Below are 6000 nucleotides of genomic sequence, written 5' to 3' on the forward strand. Positions count from 1 at the left end.
GTGAAACTATGACAGAACAAAGCAAAGGTCGGAAAAGATCAATGACAGCCACTTACCAAAAATATCGAGGTCATGCAAGTAAGCGTTATAAAGACTCCGTTTTCTGTGGACGGTCGAGTGCTGGTGATGACCGGCAGGAACATCGAAAGATTTATGTTCTCTGGTGATCTTGCGCGGAATACGAAACGCGCTTCAACTGAGGAGTTGGGGGTAGGTGAGGATACCGTGAAATAGTTTGAAAAGAAACAGCAGGTCAGCGCGATTACGTCGGCAGCAAAGTAAAGGAAATTACAATAATCCAACACTGCATGAACAAGGTCCAGTGTCCGTCTAAACAAACCGGTGATGATATACGCTCAGAAACTTTTTCTGGACCCGATCTGCAATGTCACTGTTGGATCTATATAGAAATGCCATTCCAGACGACCGACACGTATTCGAGTTAAGGAAGACATATTGTCGTGTACAACTTATAGAACGGTGTAGGAGAATTGAATTCCCTTAATAGTCTGCAAACAGAACCAACAGAGCCCATACCCCGCATTGCAAGGGGTTTAGTGTGAGTAGAAATGTGTAAAGTTGTATAAAAAAATATACCGAGATCATTGATGTCAAAGCCCTTACACAATGGCACAGAATCTACAGAATAAGAAAAAGAAATGGTTGCTGTTTTGGCTGTGAAAGTCATTGCTTTCGCTTGGCAGCGTTCAAGGTGAGGTTACTATTTCTGCACAATTCAGAAAAAGAAAGCACGTCAGACTGCATGATGAGACAGTTATCTACAGCACAAGTTTCCTTAAATATCCTGATGTCGACGGCATATAGAAGGAACGAAGAAATACGAATAGCGGAAAGAATGCCATTATTGACAATTAAAAAAAGGAGTGGTCCTAATACTGATCCTTAGAGGATCAGCATTAGTACTACTAGCGGCTAGGTCCTTTTATATGGCCGCCATTTCCCATCTAAAAAGAAGACGTTTGGCCAGTGTTACGTTTCGCCTACAACGCGCGGTAATGCCGGCGCGGATGCAACGGACGCCGGGGCTTTGTTCAAAGCGGCGGACATTTTGGCCCGTTCAACGCCGCCGCAACGCCTACCCGCCAAGCGTGTCCAGGCGTGTTTCAGTGCCACGTGTCTTCGTGTGTGCGTGTGTGTGTGTGTGCCCTCGCTTGTCAAAGCGCGGCAGCCGGGGAGCGGAGTTCCCCAAATGAGGAGCCAGGAGGTCTCTCGGCTCAACCGTGCGCGCCGTCGTGTGGGCGGGTTGGCGATGCGTCACTGCACTCGGTTCGCCATGTCTCTCGGCTCGACCGTGCGCGCCGTCGTGGGCTCATGCTCCGCCGTCGCGTGGGCTCTTCCCGTGACCTTCCCTTTTGGACCGCGACGCCGAGAGTATAAGAGCAGCTGCCCCCGGACGCCAGGAGAGAGGCTCCGATTTGTACTGTTGAGTTACGTGCTCTCCCGTCTCTCCACTTCGGTCGAACTGACCGGCCGCTCTTTTGCTATGTTAGAATAAACAAGTTGTTCTGTTACCAGTCTTCTCTTGCTTTGCCGGGACCTTCGGATGCTTCCAGTGCCCCAGGCCGCCAGGCCAACGCTACCCTTGGGGCTTGCGACCCATTCGCAATAACGGGCGCCAGCACCGAGACCCCATCAACTCGTGCCAGCGGTGCGATTCCAACATCTGGTTGCCAGCGGTGAGATCGCGACAACGGAGGCCAGCAGCGAAGAGATGCGGTTGACTGTATGCTGAGCAGCACAACGACCATCCGGGAGCAGCGCAACGAGCCCTGTGTGATGACTGGTTGCCTGCAGCGGAACGACTGCGCTGAAGTCTTGGCTGCAAGGTTTGGTGAGTGCGGGACTTTCTTCTTCTGAGTTTTGCCAGGCTTTTGTTAGTGTTAGAAACAGAGCTGGTAATTGTGGTTGTCGTTGCTACCGGGTTAGTTTGCGGCAAGACAATAGTAGGCAGTAGAGAAAGCAGCATTCAGAGCAGCCATGGATTTGAAGTCGTTGCGCAAACCGAAATTGCTGGAGCTTGCGAGAGAGTTGGGTCTGGATGTCTCAGACAAACTCAGAAAACCAGAACTGCTAAGGGCTATTCTTGAGTTAGAAGCTGAGGATGACGAGCTGTCGGAATGCCTTGAGACCATTGAGGAGAGGGAGACGGCAAAAAGACAGGAGCGCGAACTTAAAGAACAAAAAGAGAAACAGGAGCGCGAACTTAAAGAGCAAAAAGAGAAACAGGAGCGCGAACTAAAAGAACAAAAAGAAAAAGAAAAGGAAGAGCGTGACCGTCAACACGCTTTGGAAATGAAGCGTCTCGAGTTAGAGATGGAACGCGCTCGTAATGGAAGTCAGGCACACGGTGCAGGAGAACGAGTATTGTTCAAAATGACTGACCTGATGCGGCCGTTTAAGCTTGGAGAGGACATTGGTTTGTTCCTGGTTAACTTTGAGCGAACGTGCGAGAAGCAGGGGTTCTCTCGGGAAACGTGGCCACAGCGCTTGCTCACTTTGCTACCCGGCGAGGCGGCCGACGTAGTCGCTCGCTTGGAGAGAGAGGAGGCAGAGGATTTCGACAAAGTGAAATCGAGTCTGCTAAAAAAGTACCGGCTGTCAGCGGAGGCGTTCCGTCGGAAGTTTCGGGAAAATGAGAAAGGCAGAAGTGAATCATATACAGAGTTTGCGTACAGGCTTATGTCAAACATGCAGGAGTGGCTCAAAGAAGAGAAAGCGTTTGGTGACCACGAGAAAGTTCTGCAGTGTTTCGGGCTAGAACAGTTTTATAGTCGGTTACCTGAGAACGTGCGGTACTGGGTCTTGGATAGGCCAGACGTTAGTACGGTGGCTAGAGCCGCTGAGTTAGCCGAGGAGTTTGTGACGCGTCGGGCTCGCGGAGCTAAGGACGGTCAAAAGGGTGAATTTGGCTCCAAGTTTGAGAGGCCGAAGTTCACACCCATGAGAGCAAAGGGGGATACACGTAGTGCGGATGCGAGTGAAAGCAGTCCGACCGAACGTAAGGAGACGGCGGCAACCGAAGCCGAACGCAGAAAGCGGTTCGAGACGAGGCAAGCGCGCGTTTGTTATACGTGCCAGAAGCCGGGTCACTTTTCGGCGCAGTGTCCAGAAACAAAAACACAAGTCGTGTTTTTGTCTATATGCAGCACTGACGAGAACATGAAGCTTCTCGAGCCTTACATGCGAGACCTCCTCGTGAACAGGAAAGAGTGCCGAGTGCTTCGCGATTCCTCAGCTACAATGGATGTAGTTCACCCCTCTTACGTAGAACCCGATATGTTCACGGGCGAGTGCGCATGGATCAAGCAAGCAGTGGAAGCTCATAGCGTGTGTCTGCCGGTAGCAAAAGTGCTTATTGAAGGACCTTTCGGAGCACTTGAGACGGAGGCCGCAGTGTCATCTATGCTGCCCCCCCAGTACCCGTACCTATTTTCGAACAGGTCCGATCACCTCCTGCGCGAGAAGGGGCTTTTGTTTGGTGAGGCTAGCGTTCAGGCCTTAACCAGATCGAAGGTTCGGGAGCTCGCTGCAAAGGCGGTAGTTGCGGGGCCGACGTTGTTGAACGATGAAAAAGGGTCAGAGGCGCAGCAAGCTGGTATTCAGAGCACGCCCGAACTGAATAAAATTGAGCCTGTAGCGTTAAAGGCAGCAGATACTGGAGAGGAAATTCCCGACACGGGAAAGTTAGAAGAGCTGTCTCCAGATTTGCTCATCGCGCCTACGTCAGACGGACTTAACAGGTTGCTAAAAGTCAGCCGGTCGGCTTTGATAGCCGAGCAAAAGAAGGATGGCAGCCTAGAAAACATACGCTGCATTATCAAGGAAGGTATCGCCAAAAAAAATGCTCGCTTTGTGGAAAGAGGTGGGGTCCTGTACCGGAAGTATCTAGACCGCAGGGGAGTGGAGTTCGATCAGCTGATCGTGCCTCAATGCTATCGTCAGGATCTGTTGCGCTTGTCGCATGGGGGTTCGTGGTCCGGACACCTAGGAGTTAAGAAAACTAAGGACCGTCTCTTGCAAGAGTACTATTGGCCAGGGTGTTTTCGGGACGCAGACCACTTTGTGAAGACATGCGACACCTGTCAGCGGGTGGGCAAGCCAGGGGACAAATCGAGGGCGCCGTTGAAGTTGGTACCTATCATTACGGAGCCTTTTAGACGGCTCGTTATTGATACAGTGGGACCTCTGCCGGTAACAGCCACGGGGTACCGACACATTTTGACTGTGATCTGCCCAGCGACAAAGTTCCCTGAAGCAGTGCCGCTTAAAGAACTCAGCTCAGTTGAGATAGTCAATGCACTACTGTCCATATTTGCGCGAGTTGGTTTTCCTGCAGAAATCCAGTCAGATCAGGGTACAGTGTTTACTAGCGCTTTGACGACAGCCTTTCTCGAAAGGTGCGGGGTAAGGCTGTTACACAGCTCAGTGCACCACCCCCAGTCGAATTCCGTGGAGAAGCTCCACTCCGTCATGAAGCGCGTGTTGAGAGCATTGTGTTTTGAACATCAAACTGACTGGGAGCTGTGTCTGCCTGGAGCGATGTTTGCTTTAAGAACCGCGCCGCATGCGGCTACGGGGTTCTCGCCAGCTGAGCTGGTGTACGGTCGCTCGCTGCGATCTCCGCTTCGCATGCTTCGAGAATCATGGGAAGGCAGGGGCGACGACCCAGTCGTGGTAGAGTACGTGCTTAAGCTCCTCGAACGCTTAAGAAGGGCACAGGAGTTGTCAGGTGAAGCAATGGCAGAGGCCCAGCAGAGGGCCAAGGTTTATTATGATCGGACAGCCAGGGCCCGTCGTTTTGAGGTGGGCGATGAGGTCATGATATTGCGCACATCGCTAAAGAACAAACTCGACGTGCAGTGGGAGGGCCCAGCACGGATTGTTCAAAAACTGTCGGACGTTAACTACGTGGTGAGTCTGCCAGGAAAGCGGAAAGCACAGCAGGTTTACCACTGTAATCTGCTCAAACCCTATAAGCAACGGGAAGCAGTGGTGTGCATGATGGTAAACGTGCCCGAAGAGCTTCCGGTCGAGCTTCCGGGACTAGGCTCAGTGACGAACAGGAAAGACACCGATCAAGTCATTAGTGACTTAATAAGTAAAGCATCGCTGTCGCCTGAGCAGAAAACCGAACTACACCAGCTCTTACAAGAGTTTCAAGGTCTGTTCTCTGAGAGGCCTGGTAGGACTTCTGTCCTTACTCATGACATAGAACTTACCTCCCCAGAGCCAGTACGATCCAAGGCGTACCGGGTATCACCCCGCCAGAGCGATATTATGGAGGCTGAGGTAAAGAAAATGCTACAGCTCGGTGTTATTGAAGCGGGTGAGAGTGATTATACCTCCCCTTTGATTTTAGTTGAGGTACCGGGCAAGGAACCTCGTCCTTGCGTCGACTACCGCAGGCTTAATTCCATCACTAAGGATCAAATTTATCCGATCCCTAACATCGAGGAGCGCCTTGAGAGAGTGAGTAGCGCTCAGTTTATTTCCACCCTAGATCTTGTCAGGGGTTATTGGCAGGTTCCACTTACAGAAGAGGCTAGTAGGTATGCGGCGTTCATTTCACCAATGGGGACATTCCGTCCTAAAGTTTTGAGTTTTGGTTTGAAGAACGCGCCATACTGCTTTTCAAGCCTCATGGATAAAGTGTTGCGGGGACAGCAAGAATTCGCTTTACCGTATCTAGACGACGTAGCGATATTCTCCGCATCCTGGCCTGAGCATATGGCGCACTTGCGGGCAGTGCTAACCCGCCTGCGCGATGCGGGCTTGACAGTCAAGGCTCCCAAGTGCCAGTTAGCACAGGCCGAGGTTGTCTACCTCGGACACGTGATTGGTCGGGGTCGTCGCCGCCCCTCTGAAATAAAGGTGGCCGCTGTGCGAGACTTCCCGCAACCGCGCACGAAGACCGATATTCGGTCGTTCTTAGGTGTCGCCGGCTACTATCAGAGGTACATCCCCAGGTACTCTGATATC

This window comes from Dermacentor andersoni, chromosome 4 (genome assembly GCF_023375885.2).
Source record: "Dermacentor andersoni chromosome 4, qqDerAnde1_hic_scaffold, whole genome shotgun sequence".
Taxonomy (NCBI): domain Eukaryota; kingdom Metazoa; phylum Arthropoda; class Arachnida; order Ixodida; family Ixodidae; genus Dermacentor; species Dermacentor andersoni.